General features: G+C 46.5%; 24 non-coding genes across 24 annotated transcripts; 14 read left to right on the forward strand and 10 right to left on the reverse strand.

Annotated features, from left to right (window-relative positions):
* Nucleotides 1-2,132: 2,132 nt before the first annotated feature.
* Nucleotides 2,133-2,214, reverse strand: TRNAS-GCU (transfer RNA serine (anticodon GCU)). Its single transcript has one exon. It is a non-coding gene; the product is annotated as a tRNA-Ser (tRNA).
* Nucleotides 2,215-3,365: 1,151 nt separating this feature from the next.
* TRNAS-GCU (transfer RNA serine (anticodon GCU)) lies at nt 3,366-3,447 on the reverse strand. The gene has a single exon. It is a non-coding gene; the product is annotated as a tRNA-Ser (tRNA).
* A 684-nt stretch (nt 3,448-4,131) lies between these two features.
* Nucleotides 4,132-4,205, forward strand: TRNAT-AGU (transfer RNA threonine (anticodon AGU)). Its single transcript has one exon. It is a non-coding gene; the product is annotated as a tRNA-Thr (tRNA).
* Nucleotides 4,206-5,364: 1,159 nt separating this feature from the next.
* Nucleotides 5,365-5,438, forward strand: TRNAT-AGU (transfer RNA threonine (anticodon AGU)). The gene has a single exon. It is a non-coding gene; the product is annotated as a tRNA-Thr (tRNA).
* Nucleotides 5,439-5,831: 393 nt separating this feature from the next.
* On the reverse strand, nt 5,832-5,913 carry TRNAS-GCU (transfer RNA serine (anticodon GCU)). Its single transcript has one exon. It is a non-coding gene; the product is annotated as a tRNA-Ser (tRNA).
* Nucleotides 5,914-6,597: 684 nt separating this feature from the next.
* On the forward strand, nt 6,598-6,671 carry TRNAT-AGU (transfer RNA threonine (anticodon AGU)). The gene has a single exon. It is a non-coding gene; the product is annotated as a tRNA-Thr (tRNA).
* A 393-nt stretch (nt 6,672-7,064) lies between these two features.
* TRNAS-GCU (transfer RNA serine (anticodon GCU)) lies at nt 7,065-7,146 on the reverse strand. Its single transcript has one exon. It is a non-coding gene; the product is annotated as a tRNA-Ser (tRNA).
* A 684-nt stretch (nt 7,147-7,830) lies between these two features.
* On the forward strand, nt 7,831-7,904 carry TRNAT-AGU (transfer RNA threonine (anticodon AGU)). Its single transcript has one exon. It is a non-coding gene; the product is annotated as a tRNA-Thr (tRNA).
* A 1,159-nt stretch (nt 7,905-9,063) lies between these two features.
* Nucleotides 9,064-9,137, forward strand: TRNAT-AGU (transfer RNA threonine (anticodon AGU)). Its single transcript has one exon. It is a non-coding gene; the product is annotated as a tRNA-Thr (tRNA).
* Nucleotides 9,138-9,530: 393 nt separating this feature from the next.
* TRNAS-GCU (transfer RNA serine (anticodon GCU)) lies at nt 9,531-9,612 on the reverse strand. Its single transcript has one exon. It is a non-coding gene; the product is annotated as a tRNA-Ser (tRNA).
* Nucleotides 9,613-10,296: 684 nt separating this feature from the next.
* On the forward strand, nt 10,297-10,370 carry TRNAT-AGU (transfer RNA threonine (anticodon AGU)). Its single transcript has one exon. It is a non-coding gene; the product is annotated as a tRNA-Thr (tRNA).
* Nucleotides 10,371-10,763: 393 nt separating this feature from the next.
* TRNAS-GCU (transfer RNA serine (anticodon GCU)) lies at nt 10,764-10,845 on the reverse strand. The gene has a single exon. It is a non-coding gene; the product is annotated as a tRNA-Ser (tRNA).
* A 684-nt stretch (nt 10,846-11,529) lies between these two features.
* Nucleotides 11,530-11,603, forward strand: TRNAT-AGU (transfer RNA threonine (anticodon AGU)). Its single transcript has one exon. It is a non-coding gene; the product is annotated as a tRNA-Thr (tRNA).
* A 1,159-nt stretch (nt 11,604-12,762) lies between these two features.
* TRNAT-AGU (transfer RNA threonine (anticodon AGU)) lies at nt 12,763-12,836 on the forward strand. Its single transcript has one exon. It is a non-coding gene; the product is annotated as a tRNA-Thr (tRNA).
* Nucleotides 12,837-13,229: 393 nt separating this feature from the next.
* Nucleotides 13,230-13,311, reverse strand: TRNAS-GCU (transfer RNA serine (anticodon GCU)). Its single transcript has one exon. It is a non-coding gene; the product is annotated as a tRNA-Ser (tRNA).
* A 684-nt stretch (nt 13,312-13,995) lies between these two features.
* On the forward strand, nt 13,996-14,069 carry TRNAT-AGU (transfer RNA threonine (anticodon AGU)). Its single transcript has one exon. It is a non-coding gene; the product is annotated as a tRNA-Thr (tRNA).
* Nucleotides 14,070-15,228: 1,159 nt separating this feature from the next.
* Nucleotides 15,229-15,302, forward strand: TRNAT-AGU (transfer RNA threonine (anticodon AGU)). Its single transcript has one exon. It is a non-coding gene; the product is annotated as a tRNA-Thr (tRNA).
* A 1,626-nt stretch (nt 15,303-16,928) lies between these two features.
* TRNAS-GCU (transfer RNA serine (anticodon GCU)) lies at nt 16,929-17,010 on the reverse strand. The gene has a single exon. It is a non-coding gene; the product is annotated as a tRNA-Ser (tRNA).
* A 684-nt stretch (nt 17,011-17,694) lies between these two features.
* Nucleotides 17,695-17,768, forward strand: TRNAT-AGU (transfer RNA threonine (anticodon AGU)). The gene has a single exon. It is a non-coding gene; the product is annotated as a tRNA-Thr (tRNA).
* Nucleotides 17,769-18,152: 384 nt separating this feature from the next.
* Nucleotides 18,153-18,234, reverse strand: TRNAS-GCU (transfer RNA serine (anticodon GCU)). The gene has a single exon. It is a non-coding gene; the product is annotated as a tRNA-Ser (tRNA).
* Nucleotides 18,235-18,918: 684 nt separating this feature from the next.
* On the forward strand, nt 18,919-18,992 carry TRNAT-AGU (transfer RNA threonine (anticodon AGU)). Its single transcript has one exon. It is a non-coding gene; the product is annotated as a tRNA-Thr (tRNA).
* Nucleotides 18,993-20,151: 1,159 nt separating this feature from the next.
* Nucleotides 20,152-20,225, forward strand: TRNAT-AGU (transfer RNA threonine (anticodon AGU)). Its single transcript has one exon. It is a non-coding gene; the product is annotated as a tRNA-Thr (tRNA).
* Nucleotides 20,226-20,618: 393 nt separating this feature from the next.
* On the reverse strand, nt 20,619-20,700 carry TRNAS-GCU (transfer RNA serine (anticodon GCU)). Its single transcript has one exon. It is a non-coding gene; the product is annotated as a tRNA-Ser (tRNA).
* A 684-nt stretch (nt 20,701-21,384) lies between these two features.
* TRNAT-AGU (transfer RNA threonine (anticodon AGU)) lies at nt 21,385-21,458 on the forward strand. The gene has a single exon. It is a non-coding gene; the product is annotated as a tRNA-Thr (tRNA).
* Nucleotides 21,459-21,686: the final 228 nt, after the last annotated feature.

The raw sequence follows: 21,686 nt of genomic DNA on the forward strand, positions 1-21,686 counted from the left end.
TAACAATTCTTGCTCTGCTAAGAAGCGGCTCAATCACCTATGGAACCGCAAACCTCTAGCTCTCCACGAAGTTCCAGCTGCTATTGTCGTCTGCAAATTTGTCGGTGTGGATGCCTTTTTCAAAAAGTTTTTGCTTTTCTAATTGTCATGACTGAAAGCTTCATCCTTTTACAAGTTGCTGCCAAGTATGGAACAGAACTCCAGTACCGTGTGGGCCCTTAAAGAAAGCAGTGGAAAACGACTGCGGATAAAGGGACACACCTCAGTTGTCTACCTAGTATCTGCTCACCTTCCTTTTTCCAGCCCTGAAAAGAAAAACCATGAAGGTTTGAGCCACCCCATCAGGTCATGAAAGGTTGCAGGAATTGGAAACATCCGATAGCAGTGGCGTTTTTTTTAAGCTGCACAGCTGTGCCATCTTTGCCATCACAAGGCGCTGTGGCTTAGTTGGTTAAAGCGCCTGTCTAGTAAACAGGAGATCCTGAGTTCGAATCTCGGCAGTGCCTTCCTTTCTTCTCTTTTGAGCTTCTGAAGCAAACCAAAAAAAAGTTATTCGCTCACGTCTGACATCTTACTTGTCTTTCACACAGTCCTAAGGTAGACCAGTCAGGGGATCTAGAATCAGTACCAGCTAAAGGCTGCAAAGGACAAAGAGGCCTCCATCTTCATGAGAAGGCCGAGGATGCCATCAAGCATGAAAAATAAAAAGAGTGGACTTAACCCGTTGATATGCCACGTAACTTGTATGCCACACAACAAATATGCGTCTTTCCTAGCTTTAATAAGAGCCGTCTTGAGAGGTCACAGTTAAAGTCCACCATGGAGGGGACAATCACTGCTTGTCCAGTAAAAAGAGGATTAGCAAACAAAGATTTCAGCTTGGACGAAGCAGAAGAAATCGACGAGGATGGGATTCGAACCCATGCATGCAGAGCACAATGGATTAGCTGTCCATCGCCTTAACCACTCGGCCACCTCGTCCTGGTGAGCGCCGTGGTTCCCTTTGACAAACTCCCAAACAAAGTGTGCCTAGTCGGTGCCTGCAGAGTTTTGCTGATCGGTCATGGGCTGAGTGGGTCATACCTCGCCTCCTACAGTAAGTAATGCCTCAAGAAGATGCATGGAAAACCCTTGAAAGGTGGACCTATGCTAAGGGATGCCAAACCATTTCCAGACATCCCTGGCATGTCTTCCATCCATCTATTCTGCCTTATGCATGGAAAGCAGAGCAGGTAACAATTCTTGCTCTGCTAAGAAGCGGCTCAATCACCTATGGAACCGCAAACCTCTAGCTCTCCACGAAGTTCCAGCTGCTATTGTCGTCTGCAAATTTGTCGGTGTGGATGCCTTTTTCAAAAAGTTTTTGCTTTTCTAATTGTCATGACTGAAAGCTTCATCCTTTTACAAGTTGCTGCCAAGTATGGAACAGAACTCCAGTACTGTGTGGGCCCTTAAAGAAAGCAGTGGAAAACGACTGCGGATAAAGGGACACACCTCAGTTGTCTACCTAGTATCTGCTCACCTTCCTTTTTCCAGCCCTGAAAAGAAAAACCATGAAGGTTTGAGCCACCCCATCAGGTCATGAAAGGTTGCAGGAATTGGAAACATCCGATAGCAGTGGCGTTTTTTTTAAGCTGCACAGCTGTGCCAGCTTTGCCATCACAAGGCGCTGTGGCTTAGTTGGTTAAAGCGCCTGTCTAGTAAACAGGAGATCCTGAGTTCGAATCTCGGCAGTGCCTTTCTTTCTTCTCTTTTGAGCTTCTGAAGCAAACCAAAAAAAAGTTATTCGCTCACGTCTGACATCTTACTTGTCTTTCACACAGTCCTAAGGTAGACCAGTCAGGGGATCTAGAATCAGTACCAGCTAAAGGCTGCAAAGGACAAAGAGGCCTTCATCTTCATGAGAAGGCCGAGGATGCCATCAAGCATGAAAAATAAAAAGAGTGGACTTAACCCGTTGATATGCCACGTAACTTGTATGCCACACAACAAATATGCGTCTTTCCTAGCTTTAATAAGAGCCGTCTTGAGAGGTCACAGTTAAAGTCCACCATGGAGGGGACAATCACTGCTTGTCCAGTAAAAAGAGGATTAGCAAACAAAGATTTCAGCTTGGACGAAGCAGAACAAATCGACGAGGATGGGATTCGAACCCATGCATGCAGAGCACAATGGATTAGCAGTCCATCGCCTTAACCACTCGGCCACCTCGTCCTGGTGAGCGCCGTGGTTCCCTTTGACAAACTCCCAAACAAAGTGTGTCTAGTCGGTGCCTGCAGAGTTTTGCTGATCGGTCATGGGCTGAGTGGGTCATACCTCGCCTCCTACAGTAAGTAATGCCTCAAGAAGATGCATGGAAAACCCTTGAAAGGTGGACCTATGCTAAGGGATGCCAAACCATTTCCAGACATCCCTGGCATGTCTTCCATCCATCTATTCTGCCTTATGCATGGAAAGCAGAGCAGGTAACAATTCTTGCTCTGCTAAGAAGCGGCTCAATCACCTATGGAACCGCAAACCTCTAGCTCTCCACGAAGTTCCAGCTGCTATTGTCGTCTGCAAATTTGTCGGTGTGGATGCCTTTTTCAAAAAGTTTTTGCTTTTCTAATTGTCATGACTGAAAGCTTCATCCTTTTACAAGTTGCTGCCAAGTATGGAACAGAACTCCAGTACCGTGTGGGCCCTTAAAGAAAGCAGTGGAAAACGACTGCGGATAAAGGGACACACCTCAGTTGTCTACCTAGTATCTGCTCACCTTCCTTTTTCCAGCCCTGAAAAGAAAAACCATGAAGGTTTGAGCCACCCCATCAGGTCATGAAAGGTTGCAGGAATTGGAAACATCCGATAGCAGTGGCGTTTTTTTTAAGCTGCACAGCTGTGCCAGCTTTGCCATCACAAGGCGCTGTGGCTTAGTTGGTTAAAGCGCCTGTCTAGTAAACAGGAGATCCTGAGTTCGAATCTCGGCAGTGCCTTTCTTTCTTCTCTTTTGAGCTTCTGAAGCAAACCAAAAAAAAGTTATTCGCTCACGTCTGACATCTTACTTGTCTTTCACACAGTCCTAAGGTAGACCAGTCAGGGGATCTAGAATCAGTACCAGCTAAAGGCTGCAAAGGACAAAGAGGCCTTCATCTTCATGAGAAGGCCGAGGATGCCATCAAGCATGAAAAATAAAAAGAGTGGACTTAACCCGTTGATATGCCACGTAACTTGTATGCCACACAACAAATATGCGTCTTTCCTAGCTTTAATAAGAGCCGTCTTGAGAGGTCACAGTTAAAGTCCACCATGGAGGGGACAATCACTGCTTGTCCAGTAAAAAGAGGATTAGCAAACAAAGATTTCAGCTTGGACGAAGCAGAAGAAATCGACGAGGATGGGATTCGAACCCATGCATGCAGAGCACAATGGATTAGCAGTCCATCGCCTTAACCACTCGGCCACCTCGTCCTGGTGAGCGCCGTGGTTCCCTTTGACAAACTCCCAAACAAAGTGTGCCTAGTCGGTGCCTGCAGAGTTTTGCTGATCGGTCATGGGCTCAGTGGGTCATACCTCGCCTCCTACAGTAAGTAATGCCTCAAGAAGATGCATGGAAAACCCTTGAAAGGTGGACCTATGCTAAGGGATGCCAAACCATTTCCAGACATCCCTGGCATGTCTTCCATCCATCTATTCTGCCTTATGCATGGAAAGCAGAGCAGGTAACAATTCTTGCTCTGCTAAGAAGCGGCTCAATCACCTATGGAACCGCAAACCTCTAGCTCTCCACGAAGTTCCAGCTGCTATTGTCGTCTGCAAATTTGTCGGTGTGGATGCCTTTTTCAAAAAGTTTTTGCTTTTCTAATTGTCATGACTGAAAGCTTCATCCTTTTACAAGTTGCTGCCAAGTATGGAACAGAACTCCAGTACCGTGTGGGCCCTTAAAGAAAGCAGTGGAAAACGACTGCGGATAAAGGGACACACCTCAGTTGTCTACCTAGTATCTGCTCACCTTCCTTTTTCCAGCCCTGAAAAGAAAAACCATGAAGGTTTGAGCCACCCCATCAGGTCATGAAAGGTTGCAGGAATTGGAAACATCCGATAGCAGTGGCGTTTTTTTTAAGCTGCACAGCTGTGCCATCTTTGCCATCACAAGGCGCTGTGGCTTAGTTGGTTAAAGCGCCTGTCTAGTAAACAGGAGATCCTGAGTTCGAATCTCGGCAGTGCCTTCCTTTCTTCTCTTTTGAGCTTCTGAAGCAAACCAAAAAAAAGTTATTCGCTCACGTCTGACATCTTACTTGTCTTTCACACAGTCCTAAGGTAGACCAGTCAGGGGATCTAGAATCAGTACCAGCTAAAGGCTGCAAAGGACAAAGAGGCCTCCATCTTCATGAGAAGGCCGAGGATGCCATCAAGCATGAAAAATAAAAAGAGTGGACTTAACCCGTTGATATGCCACGTAACTTGTATGCCACACAACAAATATGCGTCTTTCCTAGCTTTAATAAGAGCCGTCTTGAGAGGTCACAGTTAAAGTCCACCATGGAGGGGACAATCACTGCTTGTCCAGTAAAAAGAGGATTAGCAAACAAAGATTTCAGCTTGGACGAAGCAGAAGAAATCGACGAGGATGGGATTCGAACCCATGCATGCAGAGCACAATGGATTAGCTGTCCATCGCCTTAACCACTCGGCCACCTCGTCCTGGTGAGCGCCGTGGTTCCCTTTGACAAACTCCCAAACAAAGTGTGCCTAGTCGGTGCCTGCAGAGTTTTGCTGATCGGTCATGGGCTGAGTGGGTCATACCTCGCCTCCTACAGTAAGTAATGCCTCAAGAAGATGCATGGAAAACCCTTGAAAGGTGGACCTATGCTAAGGGATGCCAAACCATTTCCAGACATCCCTGGCATGTCTTCCATCCATCTATTCTGCCTTATGCATGGAAAGCAGAGCAGGTAACAATTCTTGCTCTGCTAAGAAGCGGCTCAATCACCTATGGAACCGCAAACCTCTAGCTCTCCACGAAGTTCCAGCTGCTATTGTCGTCTGCAAATTTGTCGGTGTGGATGCCTTTTTCAAAAAGTTTTTGCTTTTCTAATTGTCATGACTGAAAGCTTCATCCTTTTACAAGTTGCTGCCAAGTATGGAACAGAACTCCAGTACCGTGTGGGCCCTTAAAGAAAGCAGTGGAAAACGACTGCGGATAAAGGGACACACCTCAGTTGTCTACCTAGTATCTGCTCACCTTCCTTTTTCCAGCCCTGAAAAGAAAAACCATGAAGGTTTGAGCCACCCCATCAGGTCATGAAAGGTTGCAGGAATTGGAAACATCCGATAGCAGTGGCGTTTTTTTTAAGCTGCACAGCTGTGCCAGCTTTGCCATCACAAGGCGCTGTGGCTTAGTTGGTTAAAGCGCCTGTCTAGTAAACAGGAGATCCTGAGTTCGAATCTCGGCAGTGCCTTTCTTTCTTCTCTTTTGAGCTTCTGAAGCAAACCAAAAAAAAGTTATTCGCTCACGTCTGACATCTTACTTGTCTTTCACACAGTCCTAAGGTAGACCAGTCAGGGGATCTAGAATCAGTACCAGCTAAAGGCTGCAAAGGACAAAGAGGCCTTCATCTTCATGAGAAGGCCGAGGATGCCATCAAGCATGAAAAATAAAAAGAGTGGACTTAACCCGTTGATATGCCACGTAACTTGTATGCCACACAACAAATATGCGTCTTTCCTAGCTTTAATAAGAGCCGTCTTGAGAGGTCACAGTTAAAGTCCACCATGGAGGGGACAATCACTGCTTGTCCAGTAAAAAGAGGATTAGCAAACAAAGATTTCAGCTTGGACGAAGCAGAACAAATCGACGAGGATGGGATTCGAACCCATGCATGCAGAGCACAATGGATTAGCAGTCCATCGCCTTAACCACTCGGCCACCTCGTCCTGGTGAGCGCCGTGGTTCCCTTTGACAAACTCCCAAACAAAGTGTGCCTAGTCGGTGCCTGCAGAGTTTTGCTGATCGGTCATGGGCTGAGTGGGTCATACCTCGCCTCCTACAGTAAGTAATGCCTCAAGAAGATGCATGGAAAACCCTTGAAAGGTGGACCTATGCTAAGGGATGCCAAACCATTTCCAGACATCCCTGGCATGTCTTCCATCCATCTATTCTGCCTTATGCATGGAAAGCAGAGCAGGTAACAATTCTTGCTCTGCTAAGAAGCGGCTCAATCACCTATGGAACCGCAAACCTCTAGCTCTCCACGAAGTTCCAGCTGCTATTGTCGTCTGCAAATTTGTCGGTGTGGATGCCTTTTTCAAAAAGTTTTTGCTTTTCTAATTGTCATGACTGAAAGCTTCATCCTTTTACAAGTTGCTGCCAAGTATGGAACAGAACTCCAGTACCGTGTGGGCCCTTAAAGAAAGCAGTGGAAAACGACTGCGGATAAAGGGACACACCTCAGTTGACTACCTAGTATCTGCTCACCTTCCTTTTTCCAGCCCTGAAAAGAAAAACCATGAAGGTTTGAGCCACCCCATCAGGTCATGAAAGGTTGCAGGAATTGGAAACATCCGATAGCAGTGGCGTTTTTTTTAAGCTGCACAGCTGTGCCAGCTTTGCCACCACAAGGCGCTGTGGCTTAGTTGGTTAAAGCGCCTGTCTAGTAAACAGGAGATCCTGAGTTCGAATCTCGGCAGTGCCTTTCTTTCTTCTCTTTTGAGCTTCTGAAGCAAACCAAAAAAAAGTTATTCGCTCACGTCTGACATCTTACTTGTCTTTCACACAGTCCTAAGGTAGACCAGTCAGGGGATCTAGAATCAGTACCAGCTAAAGGCTGCAAAGGACAAAGAGGCCTTCATCTTCATGAGAAGGCCGAGGATGCCATCAAGCATGAAAAATAAAAAGAGTGGACTTAACCCGTTGATATGCCACGTAACTTGTATGCCACACAACAAATATGCGTCTTTCCTAGCTTTAATAAGAGCCGTCTTGAGAGGTCACAGTTAAAGTCCACCATGGAGGGGACAATCACTGCTTGTCCAGTAAAAAGAGGATTAGCAAACAAAGATTTCAGCTTGGACGAAGCAGAAGAAATCGACGAGGATGGGATTCGAACCCATGCATGCAGAGCACAATGGATTAGCAGTCCATCGCCTTAACCACTCGGCCACCTCGTCCTGGTGAGCGCCGTGGTTCCCTTTGACAAACTCCCAAACAAAGTGTGCCTAGTCGGTGCCTGCAGAGTTTTGCTGATCGGTCATGGGCTCAGTGGGTCATACCTCGCCTCCTACAGTAAGTAATGCCTCAAGAAGATGCATGGAAAACCCTTGAAAGGTGGACCTATGCTAAGGGATGCCAAACCATTTCCAGACATCCCTGGCATGTCTTCCATCCATCTATTCTGCCTTATGCATGGAAAGCAGAGCAGGTAACAATTCTTGCTCTGCTAAGAAGCGGCTCAATCACCTATGGAACCGCAAACCTCTAGCTCTCCACGAAGTTCCAGCTGCTATTGTCGTCTGCAAATTTGTCGGTGTGGATGCCTTTTTCAAAAAGTTTTTGCTTTTCTAATTGTCATGACTGAAAGCTTCATCCTTTTACAAGTTGCTGCCAAGTATGGAACAGAACTCCAGTACCGTGTGGGCCCTTAAAGAAAGCAGTGGAAAACGACTGCGGATAAAGGGACACACCTCAGTTGTCTACCTAGTATCTGCTCACCTTCCTTTTTCCAGCCCTGAAAAGAAAAACCATGAAGGTTTGAGCCACCCCATCAGGTCATGAAAGGTTGCAGGAATTGGAAACATCCGATAGCAGTGGCGTTTTTTTTAAGCTGCACAGCTGTGCCATCTTTGCCATCACAAGGCGCTGTGGCTTAGTTGGTTAAAGCGCCTGTCTAGTAAACAGGAGATCCTGAGTTCGAATCTCGGCAGTGCCTTCCTTTCTTCTCTTTTGAGCTTCTGAAGCAAACCAAAAAAAAGTTATTCGCTCACGTCTGACATCTTACTTGTCTTTCACACAGTCCTAAGGTAGACCAGTCAGGGGATCTAGAATCAGTACCAGCTAAAGGCTGCAAAGGACAAAGAGGCCTCCATCTTCATGAGAAGGCCGAGGATGCCATCAAGCATGAAAAATAAAAAGAGTGGACTTAACCCGTTGATATGCCACGTAACTTGTATGCCACACAACAAATATGCGTCTTTCCTAGCTTTAATAAGAGCCGTCTTGAGAGGTCACAGTTAAAGTCCACCATGGAGGGGACAATCACTGCTTGTCCAGTAAAAAGAGGATTAGCAAACAAAGATTTCAGCTTGGACGAAGCAGAAGAAATCGACGAGGATGGGATTCGAACCCATGCATGCAGAGCACAATGGATTAGCTGTCCATCGCCTTAACCACTCGGCCACCTCGTCCTGGTGAGCGCCGTGGTTCCCTTTGACAAACTCCCAAACAAAGTGTGCCTAGTCGGTGCCTGCAGAGTTTTGCTGATCGGTCATGGGCTGAGTGGGTCATACCTCGCCTCCTACAGTAAGTAATGCCTCAAGAAGATGCATGGAAAACCCTTGAAAGGTGGACCTATGCTAAGGGATGCCAAACCATTTCCAGACATCCCTGGCATGTCTTCCATCCATCTATTCTGCCTTATGCATGGAAAGCAGAGCAGGTAACAATTCTTGCTCTGCTAAGAAGCGGCTCAATCACCTATGGAACCGCAAACCTCTAGCTCTCCACGAAGTTCCAGCTGCTATTGTCGTCTGCAAATTTGTCGGTGTGGATGCCTTTTTCAAAAAGTTTTTGCTTTTCTAATTGTCATGACTGAAAGCTTCATCCTTTTACAAGTTGCTGCCAAGTATGGAACAGAACTCCAGTACTGTGTGGGCCCTTAAAGAAAGCAGTGGAAAACGACTGCGGATAAAGGGACACACCTCAGTTGTCTACCTAGTATCTGCTCACCTTCCTTTTTCCAGCCCTGAAAAGAAAAACCATGAAGGTTTGAGCCACCCCATCAGGTCATGAAAGGTTGCAGGAATTGGAAACATCCGATAGCAGTGGCGTTTTTTTTAAGCTGCACAGCTGTGCCAGCTTTGCCATCACAAGGCGCTGTGGCTTAGTTGGTTAAAGCGCCTGTCTAGTAAACAGGAGATCCTGAGTTCGAATCTCGGCAGTGCCTTTCTTTCTTCTCTTTTGAGCTTCTGAAGCAAACCAAAAAAAAGTTATTCGCTCACGTCTGACATCTTACTTGTCTTTCACACAGTCCTAAGGTAGACCAGTCAGGGGATCTAGAATCAGTACCAGCTAAAGGCTGCAAAGGACAAAGAGGCCTTCATCTTCATGAGAAGGCCGAGGATGCCATCAAGCATGAAAAATAAAAAGAGTGGACTTAACCCGTTGATATGCCACGTAACTTGTATGCCACACAACAAATATGCGTCTTTCCTAGCTTTAATAAGAGCCGTCTTGAGAGGTCACAGTTAAAGTCCACCATGGAGGGGACAATCACTGCTTGTCCAGTAAAAAGAGGATTAGCAAACAAAGATTTCAGCTTGGACGAAGCAGAACAAATCGACGAGGATGGGATTCGAACCCATGCATGCAGAGCACAATGGATTAGCAGTCCATCGCCTTAACCACTCGGCCACCTCGTCCTGGTGAGCGCCGTGGTTCCCTTTGACAAACTCCCAAACAAAGTGTGTCTAGTCGGTGCCTGCAGAGTTTTGCTGATCGGTCATGGGCTGAGTGGGTCATACCTCGCCTCCTACAGTAAGTAATGCCTCAAGAAGATGCATGGAAAACCCTTGAAAGGTGGACCTATGCTAAGGGATGCCAAACCATTTCCAGACATCCCTGGCATGTCTTCCATCCATCTATTCTGCCTTATGCATGGAAAGCAGAGCAGGTAACAATTCTTGCTCTGCTAAGAAGCGGCTCAATCACCTATGGAACCGCAAACCTCTAGCTCTCCACGAAGTTCCAGCTGCTATTGTCGTCTGCAAATTTGTCGGTGTGGATGCCTTTTTCAAAAAGTTTTTGCTTTTCTAATTGTCATGACTGAAAGCTTCATCCTTTTACAAGTTGCTGCCAAGTATGGAACAGAACTCCAGTACCGTGTGGGCCCTTAAAGAAAGCAGTGGAAAACGACTGCGGATAAAGGGACACACCTCAGTTGTCTACCTAGTATCTGCTCACCTTCCTTTTTCCAGCCCTGAAAAGAAAAACCATGAAGGTTTGAGCCACCCCATCAGGTCATGAAAGGTTGCAGGAATTGGAAACATCCGATAGCAGTGGCGTTTTTTTTAAGCTGCACAGCTGTGCCAGCTTTGCCATCACAAGGCGCTGTGGCTTAGTTGGTTAAAGCGCCTGTCTAGTAAACAGGAGATCCTGAGTTCGAATCTCGGCAGTGCCTTTCTTTCTTCTCTTTTGAGCTTCTGAAGCAAACCAAAAAAAAGTTATTCGCTCACGTCTGACATCTTACTTGTCTTTCACACAGTCCTAAGGTAGACCAGTCAGGGGATCTAGAATCAGTACCAGCTAAAGGCTGCAAAGGACAAAGAGGCCTTCATCTTCATGAGAAGGCCGAGGATGCCATCAAGCATGAAAAATAAAAAGAGTGGACTTAACCCGTTGATATGCCACGTAACTTGTATGCCACACAACAAATATGCGTCTTTCCTAGCTTTAATAAGAGCCGTCTTGAGAGGTCACAGTTAAAGTCCACCATGGAGGGGACAATCACTGCTTGTCCAGTAAAAAGAGGATTAGCAAACAAAGATTTCAGCTTGGACGAAGCAGAAGAAATCGACGAGGATGGGATTCGAACCCATGCATGCAGAGCACAATGGATTAGCAGTCCATCGCCTTAACCACTCGGCCACCTCGTCCTGGTGAGCGCCGTGGTTCCCTTTGACAAACTCCCAAACAAAGTGTGCCTAGTCGGTGCCTGCAGAGTTTTGCTGATCGGTCATGGGCTCAGTGGGTCATACCTCGCCTCCTACAGTAAGTAATGCCTCAAGAAGATGCATGGAAAACCCTTGAAAGGTGGACCTATGCTAAGGGATGCCAAACCATTTCCAGACATCCCTGGCATGTCTTCCATCCATCTATTCTGCCTTATGCATGGAAAGCAGAGCAGGTAACAATTCTTGCTCTGCTAAGAAGCGGCTCAATCACCTATGGAACCGCAAACCTCTAGCTCTCCACGAAGTTCCAGCTGCTATTGTCGTCTGCAAATTTGTCGGTGTGGATGCCTTTTTCAAAAAGTTTTTGCTTTTCTAATTGTCATGACTGAAAGCTTCATCCTTTTACAAGTTGCTGCCAAGTATGGAACAGAACTCCAGTACCGTGTGGGCCCTTAAAGAAAGCAGTGGAAAACGACTGCGGATAAAGGGACACACCTCAGTTGTCTACCTAGTATCTGCTCACCTTCCTTTTTCCAGCCCTGAAAAGAAAAACCATGAAGGTTTGAGCCACCCCATCAGGTCATGAAAGGTTGCAGGAATTGGAAACATCCGATAGCAGTGGCGTTTTTTTTAAGCTGCACAGCTGTGCCATCTTTGCCATCACAAGGCGCTGTGGCTTAGTTGGTTAAAGCGCCTGTCTAGTAAACAGGAGATCCTGAGTTCGAATCTCGGCAGTGCCTTCCTTTCTTCTCTTTTGAGCTTCTGAAGCAAACCAAAAAAAAGTTATTCGCTCACGTCTGACATCTTACTTGTCTTTCACACAGTCCTAAGGTAGACCAGTCAGGGGATCTAGAATCAGTACCAGCTAAAGGCTGCAAAGGACAAAGAGGCCTCCATCTTCATGAGAAGGCCGAGGATGCCATCAAGCATGAAAAATAAAAAGAGTGGACTTAACCCGTTGATATGCCACGTAACTTGTATGCCACACAACAAATATGCGTCTTTCCTAGCTTTAATAAGAGCCGTCTTGAGAGGTCACAGTTAAAGTCCACCATGGAGGGGACAATCACTGCTTGTCCAGTAAAAAGAGGATTAGCAAACAAAGATTTCAGCTTGGACGAAGCAGAAGAAATCGACGAGGATGGGATTCGAACCCATGCATGCAGAGCACAATGGATTAGCTGTCCATCGCCTTAACCACTCGGCCACCTCGTCCTGGTGAGCGCCGTGGTTCCCTTTGACAAACTCCCAAACAAAGTGTGCCTAGTCGGTGCCTGCAGAGTTTTGCTGATCGGTCATGGGCTGAGTGGGTCATACCTCGCCTCCTACAGTAAGTAATGCCTCAAGAAGATGCATGGAAAACCCTTGAAAGGTGGACCTATGCTAAGGGATGCCAAACCATTTCCAGACATCCCTGGCATGTCTTCCATCCATCTATTCTGCCTTATGCATGGAAAGCAGAGCAGGTAACAATTCTTGCTCTGCTAAGAAGCGGCTCAATCACCTATGGAACCGCAAACCTCTAGCTCTCCACGAAGTTCCAGCTGCTATTGTCGTCTGCAAATTTGTCGGTGTGGATGCCTTTTTCAAAAAGTTTTTGCTTTTCTAATTGTCATGACTGAAAGCTTCATCCTTTTACAAGTTGCTGCCAAGTATGGAACAGAACTCCAGTACCGTGTGGGCCCTTAAAGAAAGCAGTGGAAAACGACTGCGGATAAAGGGACACACCTCAGTTGTCTACCTAGTATCTGCTCACCTTCCTTTTTCCAGCCCTGAAAAGAAAAACCATGAAGGTTTGAGCCACCCCATCAGGTCATGAAAGGTTGCAGGAATTGGAAACATCCGATAGCAGTGGCGTTTTTTTTAAGCTGCACAGCTGTGCCAGCTTTGCCATCACAAGGCGCTGTGGCTTAGTTGGTTAAAGCGCCTGTCTAGTAAACAGGAGATCCTGAGTTCGAATCTCGGCAGTGCCTTTCTTTCTTCTCTTTTGAGCTTCTGAAGCAAACCAAAAAAAAGTTATTCGCTCACGTCTGACATCTTACTTGTCTTTCACACAGTCCTAAGGTAGACCAGTCAGGGGATCTAGAATCAGTACCAGCTAAAGGCTGCAAAGGACAAAGAGGCCTTCATCTTCATGAGAAGGCCGAGGATGCCATCAAGCATGAAAAATAAAAAGAGTGGACTTAACCCGTTGATATGCCACGTAACTTGTATGCCACACAACAAATATGCGTCTTTCCTAGCTTTAATAAGAGCCGTCTTGAGAGGTCACAGTTAAAGTCCACCATGGAGGGGACAATCACTGCTTGTCCAGTAAAAAGAGGATTAGCAAACAAAGATTTCAGCTTGGACGAAGCAGAACAAATCGACGAGGATGGGATTCGAACCCATGCATGCAGAGCACAATGGATTAGCAGTCCATCGCCTTAACCACTCGGCCACCTCGTCCTGGTGAGCGCCGTGGTTCCCTTTGACAAACTCCCAAACAAAGTGTGCCTAGTCGGTGCCTGCAGAGTTTTGCTGATCGGTCATGGGCTGAGTGGGTCATACCTCGCCTCCTACAGTAAGTAATGCCTCAAGAAGATGCATGGAAAACCCTTGAAAGGTGGACCTATGCTAAGGGATGCCAAACCATTTCCAGACATCCCTGGCATGTCTTCCATCCATCTATTCTGCCTTATGCATGGAAAGCAGAGCAGGTAACAATTCTTGCTCTGCTAAGAAGCGGCTCAATCACCTATGGAACCGCAAACCTCTAGCTCTCCACGAAGTTCCAGCTGCTATTGTCGTCTGCAAATTTGTCGGTGTGGATGCCTTTTTCAAAAAGTTTTTGCTTTTCTAATTGTCATGACTGAAAGCTTCATCCTTTTACAAGTTGCTGCCAAGTATGGAACAGAACTCCAGTACCGTGTGGGCCCTTAAAGAAAGCAGTGGAAAACGACTGCGGATAAAGGGACACACCTCAGTTGACTACCTAGTATCTGCTCACCTTCCTTTTTCCAGCCCTGAAAAGAAAAACCATGAAGGTTTGAGCCACCCCATCAGGTCATGAAAGGTTGCAGGAATTGGAAACATCCGATAGCAGTGGCGTTTTTTTTAAGCTGCACAGCTGTGCCAGCTTTGCCACCACAAGGCGCTGTGGCTTAGTTGGTTAAAGCGCCTGTCTAGTAAACAGGAGATCCTGAGTTCGAATCTCGGCAGTGCCTTTCTTTCTTCTCTTTTGAGCTTCTGAAGCAAACCAAAAAAAAGTTATTCGCTCACGTCTGACATCTTACTTGTCTTTCACACAGTCCTAAGGTAGACCAGTCAGGGGATCTAGAATCAGTACCAGCTAAAGGCTGCAAAGGACAAAGAGGCCTTCATCTTCATGAGAAGGCCGAGGATGCCATCAAGCATGAAAAATAAAAAGAATGGACTTAACCCGTTGATATGCCACGTAACTTGTATGCCACACAACAAATATGCGTCTTTCCTAGCTTTAATAAGAGCCGTCTTGAGAGGTCACAGTTAAAGTCCACCATGGAGGGGACAATCACTGCTTGTCCAGTAAAAAGAGGATTAGCAAACAAAGATTTCAGCTTGGACGAAGCAGAAGAAATCGCCGAGGATGGGATTCGAACCCATGCATGCAGAGCACAATGGATTAGCTGTCCATCGCCTTAACCACTCGGCCACCTCGTCCTGGTGAGCGCCGTGGTTCCCTTTGACAAACTCCCAAACAAAGTGTGCCTAGTCGGTGCCTGCAGAGTTTTGCTGATCGGTCATGGGCTGAGTGGGTCATACCTCGCCTCCTACAGTAAGTAATGCCTCAAGAAGATGCATGGAAAACCCTTGAAAGGTGGACCTATGCTAAGGGATGCCAAACCATTTCCAGACATCCCTGGCATGTCTTCCATCCATCTATTCTGCCTTATGCATGGAAAGCAGAGCAGGTAACAATTCTTGCTCTGCTAAGAAGCGGCTCAATCACCTATGGAACCGCAAACCTCTAGCTCTCCACGAAGTTCCAGCTGCTATTGTCGTCTGCAAATTTGTCGGTGTGGATGCCTTTTTCAAAAAGTTTTTGCTTTTCTAATTGTCATGACTGAAAGCTTCATCCTTTTACAAGTTGCTGCCAAGTATGGAACAGAACTCCAGTACCGTGTGGGCCCTTAAAGAAAGCAGTGGAAAACGACTGCGGATAAAGGGACACACCTCAGTTGTCTACCTAGTATCTGCTCACCTTCCTTTTTCCAGCCCTGAAAAGAAAAACCATGAAGGTTTGAGCCACCCCATCAGGTCATGAAAGGTTGCAGGAATTGGAAACATCCGATAGCAGTGGCGTTTTTTTTAAGCTGCACAGCTGTGCCAGCTTTGCCATCACAAGGCGCTGTGGCTTAGTTGGTTAAAGCGCCTGTCTAGTAAACAGGAGATCCTGAGTTCGAATCTCGGCAGTGCCTTTCTTTCTTCTCTTTTGAGCTTCTGAAGCAAACCAAAAAAAAGTTATTCGCTCACGTCTGACATCTTACTTGTCTTTCACACAGTCCTAAGGTAGACCAGTCAGGGGATCTAGAATCAGTACCAGCTAAAGGCTGCAAAGGACAAAGAGGCCTTCATCTTCATGAGAAGGCCGAGGATGCCATCAAGCATGAAAAATAAAAAGAGTGGACTTAACCCGTTGATATGCCACGTAACTTGTATGCCACACAACAAATATGCGTCTTTCCTAGCTTTAATAAGAGCCGTCTTGAGAGGTCACAGTTAAAGTCCACCATGGAGGGGACAATCACTGCTTGTCCAGTAAAAAGAGGATTAGCAAACAAAGATTTCAGCTTGGACGAAGCAGAAGAAATCGACGAGGATGGGATTCGAACCCATGCATGCAGAGCACAATGGATTAGCTGTCCATCACCTTAACCACTCGGCCACCTCGTCCTGGTGAGCGCCGTGGTTCCCTTTGACAAACTCCCAAACAAAGTGTGCCTAGTCGGTGCCTGCAGAGTTTTGCTGATCGGTCATGGGCTGAGTGGGTCATACCTCGCCTCCTACAGTAAGTAATGCCTCAAGAAGATGCATGGAAAACCCTTGAAAGGTGGACCTATGCTAAGGGATGCCAAACCATTTCCAGACATCCCTGGCATGTCTTCCATCCATCTATTCTGCCTTATGCAGGGAAAGCAGAGCAGGTAACAATTCTTGCTCTGCTAAGAAGCGGCTCAATCACCTATGGAATCGCAAACCTCTAGCTCTCCACGAAGTTCCAGCTGCTATTGTCGTCTGCAAATTTGTCGGTGTGGATGCCTTTTTCAAAAAGTTTTTGCTTTTCTAATTGTCATGACTGAAAGCTTCATCCTTTTACAAGTTGCTGCCAAGTATGGAACAGAACTCCAGTACCGTGTGGGCCCTTAAAGAAAGCAGTGGAAAACGACTGCGAATAAAGGGACACACCTCAGTTGTCTACCTAGTATCTGCTCACCTTCCTTTTTCCAGCCCTGAAAAGAAAAACCATGAAGGTTTGAGCCACCCCATCAGGTCATGAAAGGTTGCAGGAATTGGAAACATCCGATAGCAGTGGCGTTTTTTTTAAGCTGCACAGCTGTGCCAGCTTTGCCATCACAAGGCGCTGTGGCTTAGTTGGTTAAAGTGCCTGTCTAGTAAACAGGAGATCCTGAGTTCGAATCTCGGCAGTGCCTTTCTTTCTTCTCTTTTGAGCTTCTGAAGCAAACCAAAAAAAAGTTATTCGCTCACGTCTGACATCTTACTTGTCTTTCACACAGTCCTAAGGTAGACCAGTCAGGGGATCTAGAATCAGTACCAGCTAAAGGCTGCAAAGGACAAAGAGGCCTTCATCTTCATGAGAAGGCCGAGGATGCCATCAAGCATGAAAAATAAAAAGAGTGGACTTAACCCGTTGATATGCCACGTAACTTGTATGCCACACAACAAATATGCGTCTTTCCTAGCTTTAATAAGAGCCGTCTTGAGAGGTCACAGTTAAAGTCCACCATGGAGGGGACAATCACTGCTTGTCCAGTAAAAAGAGGATTAGCAAACAAAGATTTCAGCTTGGACGAAGCAGAAGAAATCGACGAGGATGGGATTCGAACCCATGCATGCAGAGCACAATGGATTAGCAGTCCATCGCCTTAACCACTCGGCCACCTCGTCCTGGTGAGCGCCGTGGTTCCCTTTGACAAACTCCCAAACAAAGTGTGCCTAGTCGGTGCCTGCAGAGTTTTGCTGATCGGTCATGGGCTGAGTGGGTCATACCTCGCCTCCTACAGTAAGTAATGCCTCAAGAAGATGCATGGAAAACCCTTGAAAGGTGGACCTATGCTAAGGGATGCCAAACCATTTCCAGACATCCCTGGCATGTCTTCCATCCATCTATTCTGCCTTATGCATGGAAAGCAGAGCAGGTAACAATTCTTGCTCTGCTAAGAAGCGGCTCAATCACCTATGGAACCGCAAACCTCTAGCTCTCCACGAAGTTCCAGCTGCTATTGTCGTCTGCAAATTTGTCGGTGCGGATGCCTTTTTCAAAAAGTTTTTGCTTTTCTAATTGTCATGACTGAAAGCTTCATCCTTTTACAAGTTGCTGCCAAGTATGGAACAGAACTCCAGTACCGTGTGGGCCCTTAAAGAAAGCAGTGGAAAACGACTGCGGATAAAGGGACACACCTCAGTTGTCTACCTAGTATCTGCTCACCTTCCTTTTTCCAGCCCTGAAAAGAAAAACCATGAAGGTTTGAGCCACCCCATCAGGTCATGAAAGGTTGCAGGAATTGGAAACATCCGATAGCAGTGGCGTTTTTTTTAAGCTGCACAGCTGTGCCAGCTTTGCCATCACAAGGCGCTGTGGCTTAGTTGGTTAAAGCGCCTGTCTAGTAAACAGGAGATCCTGAGTTCGAATCTCGGCAGTGCCTCTCTTTTGAGCTTCTGAAGCAAACCAAAAAAAAGTTATTCGCTCACGTCTGACATCTTACTTGTCTTTCACACAGTCCTAAGGTAGACCAGTCAGGGGATCTAGAATCAGTACCAGCTAAAGGCTGCAAAGGACAAAGAGGCCTTCATCTTCATGAGAAGGCCGAGGATGCCATCAAGCATGAAAAATAAAAAGAGTGGACTTAACCCGTTGATATGCCACGTAACTTGTATGCCACACAACAAATATGCGTCTTTCCTAGCTTTAATAAGAGCCGTCTTGAGAGGTCACAGTTAAAGTCCACCATGGAGGGGACAATCACTGCTTGTCCAGTAAAAAGAGGATTAGCAAACAAAGATTTCAGCTTGGACGAAGCAGAAGAAATCGACGAGGATGGGATTCGAACCCATGCATGCAGAGCACAATGGATTAGCAGTCCATCGCCTTAACCACTCGGCCACCTCGTCCTGGTGAGCGCCGTGGTTCCCTTTGACAAACTCCCAAACAAAGTGTGCCTAGTCGGTGCCTGCAGAGTTTTGCTGATCGGTCATGGGCTGAGTGGGTCATACCTCGCCTCCTACAGTAAGTAATGCCTCAAGAAGATGCATGGAAAACCCTTGAAAGGTGGACCTATGCTAAGGGATGCCAAACCATTTCCAGACATCCCTGGCATGTCTTCCATCCATCTATTCTGCCTTATGCATGGAAAGCAGAGCAGGTAACAATTCTTGCTCTGCTAAGAAGCGGCTCAATCACCTATGGAACCGCAAACCTCTAGCTCTCCACGAAGTTCCAGCTGCTATTGTCGTCTGCAAATTTGTCGGTGTGGATGCCTTTTTCAAAAAGTTTTTGCTTTTCTAATTGTCATGACTGAAAGCTTCATCCTTTTACAAGTTGCTGCCAAGTATGGAACAGAACTCCAGTACCGTGTGGGCCCTTAAAGAAAGCAGTGGAAAACGACTGCGGATAAAGGGACACACCTCAGTTGTCTACCTAGTATCTGCTCACCTTCCTTTTTCCAGCCCTGAAAAGAAAAACCATGAAGGTTTGAGCCACCCCATCAGGTCATGAAAGGTTGCAGGAATTGGAAACATCCGATAGCAGTGGCGTTTTTTTTAAGCTGCACAGCTGTGCCAGCTTTGCCATCACAAGGCGCTGTGGCTTAGTTGGTTAAAGCGCCTGTCTAGTAAACAGGAGATCCTGAGTTCGAATCTCGGCAGTGCCTTTCTTTCTTCTCTTTTGAGCTTCTGAAGCAAACCAAAAAAAAGTTATTCGCTCACGTCTGACATCTTACTTGTCTTTCACACAGTCCTAAGGTAGACCAGTCAGGGGATCTAGAATCAGTACCAGCTAAAGGCTGCAAAGGACAAAGAGGCCTTCATCTTCATGAGAAGGCCGAGGATGCCATCAAGCATGAAAAATAAAAAGAGTGGACTTAACCCGTTGATATGCCACGTAACTTGTATGCCACACAACAAATATGCGTCTTTCCTAGCTTTAATAAGAGCCGTCTTGAGAGGTCACAGTTAAAGTCCACCATGGAGGGGACAATCACTGCTTGTCCAGTAAAAAGAGGATTAGCAAACAAAGATTTCAGCTTGGACGAAGCAGAAGAAATCGACGAGGATGGGATTCGAACCCATGCATGCAGAGCACAATGGATTAGCTGTCCATCGCCTTAACCACTCGGCCACCTCGTCCTGGTGAGCGCCGTGGTTCCCTTTGACAAACTCCCAAACAAAGTGTGCCTAGTCGGTGCCTGCAGAGTTTTGCTGATCGGTCATGGGCTGAGTGGGTCATACCTCGCCTCCTACAGTAAGTAATGCCTCAAGAAGATGCATGGAAAACCCTTGAAAGGTGGACCTATGCTAAGGGATGCCAAACCATTTCCAGACATCCCTGGCATGTCTTCCATCCATCTATTCTGCCTTATGCAGGGAAAGCAGAGCAGGTAACAATTCTTGCTCTGCTAAGAAGCGGCTCAATCACCTATGGAATCGCAAACCTCTAGCTCTCCACGAAGTTCCAGCTGCTATTGTCGTCTGCAAATTTGTCGGTGTGGATGCCTTTTTCAAAAAGTTTTTGCTTTTCTAATTGTCATGACTGAAAGCTTCATCCTTTTACAAGTTGCTGCCAAGTATGGAACAGAACTCCAGTACCGTGTGGGCCCTTAAAGAAAGCAGTGGAAAACGACTGCAAATAAAGGGACACACCTCAGTTGTCTACCTAGTATCTGCTCACCTTCCTTTTTCCAGCCCTGAAAAGAAAAACCATGAAGGTTTGAGCCACCCCATCAGGTCATGAAAGGTTGCAGGAATTGGAAACATCCGATAGCAGTGGCGTTTTTTTTAAGCTGCACAGCTGTGCCAGCTTTGCCATCACAAGGCGCTGTGGCTTAGTTGGTTAAAGCGCCTGTCTAGTAAACAGGAGATCCTGAGTTCGAATCTCGGCAGTGCCTTTCTTTCTTCTCTTTTGAGCTTCTGAAGCAAACCAAAAAAAAGTTATTCGCTCACGTCTGACATCTTACTTGTCTTTCACACAGTCCTAAGGTAGACCAGTCAGGGGATCTAGAATCAGTACCAGCTAAAGGCTGCAAAGGACAAAGAGGCCTTCATCTTCATGAGAAGGCCGAGGATGCCATCAAGCATGAAAAATAAAAAGAGTGGACTTAACCCGTTGATATGCCACGTAACTTGTATGCCACACAACAAATATGCGTCTTTCCTAGCTTTAATAAGAGCCGTCTTGAGAGGTCACAGTTAAAGTCCACCATGGAGGGGACAATCACTGCTTGTCCAGTAAAAAGAGGATTAGCAAACAAAGATTTCAGCTTGGACGAAGCAGAAGAAATCGACGAGGATGGGATTCGAACCCATGCATGCAGAGCACAATGGATTAGCAGTCCATCGCCTTAACCACTCGGCCACCTCGTCCTGGTGAGCGCCGTGGTTCCCTTTGACAAACTCCCAAACAAAGTGTGCCTAGTCGGTGCCTGCAGAGTTTTGCTGATCGGTCATGGGCTGAGTGGGTCATACCTCGCCTCCTACAGTAAGTAATGCCTCAAGAAGATGCATGGAAAACCCTTGAAAGGTGGACCTATGCTAAGGGATGCCAAACCATTTCCAGACATCCCTGGCATGTCTTCCATCCATCTATTCTGCCTTATGCATGGAAAGCAGAGCAGGTAACAATTCTTGCTCTGCTAAGAAGCGGCTCAATCACCTATGGAACCGCAAACCTCTAGCTCTCCACGAAGTTCCAGCTGCTATTGTCGTCTGCAAATTTGTCGGTGTGGATGCCTTTTTCAAAAAGTTTTTGCTTTTCTAATTGTCATGACTGAAAGCTTCATCCTTTTACAAGTTGCTGCCAAGTATGGAACAGAACTCCAGTACCGTGTGGGCCCTTAAAGAAAGCAGTGGAAAACGACTGCGGATAAAGGGACACACCTCAGTTGTCTACCTAGTATCTGCTCACCTTCCTTTTTCCAGCCCTGAAAAGAAAAACCATGAAGGTTTGAGCCACCCCATCAGGTCATGAAAGGTTGCAGGAATTGGAAACATCCGATAGCAGTGGCGTTTTTTTTAAGCTGCACAGCTGTGCCAGCTTTGCCATCACAAGGCGCTGTGGCTTAGTTGGTTAAAGCGCCTGTCTAGTAAACAGGAGATCCTGAGTTCGAATCTCGGCAGTGCCTATCTTTCTTCTCTTTTGAGCTTCTGAAGCAAACCAAAAAAAAGTTATTCGCTCACGTCTGACATCTTACTTGTCTTTCACACAGTCCTAAGGTAGACCAGTCAGGGGATCTAGAATCAGTACCAGCTAAAGGCTGCAAAGGACAAAGAGGCCTTCATCTTCATGAGAAGGCCGAGGATGCCATCAAGCATGAAAAATAAAAAGAGTGGACTTAACCCGTTGATATGCC

This window comes from Engystomops pustulosus, chromosome 7 (assembly GCF_040894005.1).
Source record: "Engystomops pustulosus chromosome 7, aEngPut4.maternal, whole genome shotgun sequence".
In the NCBI taxonomy this organism is placed as follows: Eukaryota; Metazoa; Chordata; class Amphibia; order Anura; family Leptodactylidae; genus Engystomops; species Engystomops pustulosus.